Here is a 2,496-nt window from a genome sequence, read left to right on the forward strand (position 1 = left end):
TTTTCTGGATGTTAAATACCATTGGATGGGTTACTTTTTATTGGCACTGGAAGCACATCACATTATGGCAGGGTAACGTTTCACAATTTAATGAATCTTCCACTTATTTGATGGGATGGTTAAGAGATTATCTATGGTTAAACTCTTCACAACTTATCAATGGATATAATCCTTTTGGTATGAATAGTTTATCAGTCTGGGCATGGATGTTCTTATTTGGACATCTTGTTTGGGCTACTGGCTTTATGTTCTTAATTTCCTGGCGCGGATATTGGCAAGAATTGATTGAAACTTTAGCATGGGCTCACGAACGCACACCTTTGGCTAATTTGATTCGATGGAGAGATAAACCAGTGGCTCTTTCCATTGTGCAAGCAAGATTAGTTGGATTAGCCCACTTTTCTGTAGGTTATATATTTACTTATGCGGCTTTCTTGATTGCCTCTACATCAGGCAAATTTGGTTAATTTTGTATGTGTTGTATCCGCGAAAATATCATTTCTTTCGATGGAGAAGGAGATCTTCCTTCTTATATTTCTACATCTAGGATCCGACTTGTATCATTGATACTACTAGGAATTGAATCATTATGGCAAGGAAAAGTTTAATTCAGAGGGAGAAGAAGAGGCAAAAATTGGAACAAAAATATCATTTGATTCGTCGATCCTTAAAACAAGAAATAAGCAAAGTTCCATCGTTGAGTGAGAAATGGGAAATTCATGGAAAGTTACAATCCCCACCGCGTAATAGTGCACCCACACGTCTTCATCGACGTTGTTTTTTAACCGGAAGACCGAGAGCTAACTATCGAGACTTTGGGCTCTCTGGACACATACTTCGTGAAATGGTTCATGCATGCTTGTTGCCTGGGGCAACAAGATCAAGTTGGTAAGGATTCAAATATCTCTTTCTATTAATTTCTATGATTATAGAGGGACCCCTTTACCATTCTGTATAAATGGACTATTCTATTTGTACAGATATGGTATAGGGGTGCATTCAATCTTTGTTTGTCTATTAGTTCACAGTTCTTCTCTTTATCGCGGGGTAGAGCAGCTTGGTAGCTCGCAAGGCTCATAACCTTGAAGTCACGGGTTCAAATCCTGTCTCCGCAAAATTTTTTTGTCTAAAAAAATTGAGGTTTGATCTTGGTAACTATTAATTAATTACTATATAATATTCGCTTTTTTTCTTTCCAGATGGGAGGAAAAGAAGGGGGGAGGATAGAACCACTATACTATCACGGTCGACTATACTTAAAAATTTATCCTATTAAATGAAAAACATTAACCCATTATCCTCATCCTGGGCGGATAGCGGGAATCGAACCCGCATCTTCTCCTTGGCAAGGAGAAATTTTACCATTCAACTATATCCGCATTTTTTTTTATCTGCAATCTATAGTATAGATCAGTGCAGAGCTATCCTCTTATACTAGGCTATTAATACTAGGTTAGAGTATAATTAGGCTATTTTTATATAATATATATATAGATTTAACCAATTATATAGTTATTATATAATATATTTTATACTATACTATTTATTTTTCTAATATTTGGAATTCATCTTTATAACTAAATAAAGATAATTATATATTTTTGTCTATATAATTATATATAATATATAGTTTCTCTATTATCAATATCTAAGTATTATTATATACTTTCAAATATATTATTTTTATATGAATTATGTGAGATATATTCAATTTTGACAATACAAGAAAGAGACCCCCCTCCCTCTAAATTTTTTTCTTTATTTGCATTTTTCATTTTTAGGACTTATATTGTATTTTAATGTCTCTCACAATTCGAAAGAATTAGGGGAGGGTCGTTTCATTTTTGTATCGAGAACGAAGAGGTTCAAGAGATAAGAGAATTAAGGATACCCACCAGAAAGACTAATCCAATCCATAATGATGTACCGGAAAATACAACATTTTTGTTACCCGACCAACCTTCAGGAGAAGCAAATACAACGGGCACACTAATCAGTAAGATTGATGAAGTAACAATTAATGCAAAAACAGCCAATTGGAAAGCAATAGTCATGTTTCTAATCCTCCAATCTACCAACAAAATATACCATTTGATCCCTTTACCAGCCAGCCAAAATTTTGATAAAATGTATCAGGGAGGGATTTTACCATAAATCCATTGATTCTATATTACTTCTTACTTTTTTAATACTTTAGCATGCATGGGATTGCGGGGTAGTCTTTTTTTACTTCACAAAAAGGGGTATACTGGATCATATATATCTATATGTATAGAGATAGACTTATAGATTCACGCCTTATATTTGTCTATAGTATAGACAGTAATGGTAGCAACTTATATGTCAATCTTCTATTCGATGGGATGGAATATAAATAAAATAGAAATTATCTTTCGGAGAGATGGCCGAGTGGTTGATAGCTCCGGTCTTGAAAACCGGTATAGTTCGAAACAAAGAACTATCGAGGGTTCGAATCCCTCTCTCTCCTTTTGTTCG

The 2,496-nt window shown here is 34.3% G+C and overlaps 1 non-coding gene across 1 annotated transcript; it reads right to left on the reverse strand.

Moving 5' to 3' along the window:
• Nucleotides 1–1,308: 1,308 nt before the first annotated feature.
• Nucleotides 1,309–1,379, reverse strand: TRNAG-GCC (transfer RNA glycine (anticodon GCC)). The gene has a single exon. It is a non-coding gene; the product is annotated as a tRNA-Gly (tRNA).
• Between the last annotated feature and the right edge of the window lie 1,117 nt (nt 1,380–2,496).

This window comes from Cucumis melo, unplaced genomic scaffold, assembly GCF_025177605.1.
Source record: "Cucumis melo cultivar AY unplaced genomic scaffold, USDA_Cmelo_AY_1.0 utg000592l, whole genome shotgun sequence".
Lineage (NCBI taxonomy): Eukaryota > Viridiplantae > Streptophyta > Magnoliopsida > Cucurbitales > Cucurbitaceae > Cucumis > Cucumis melo.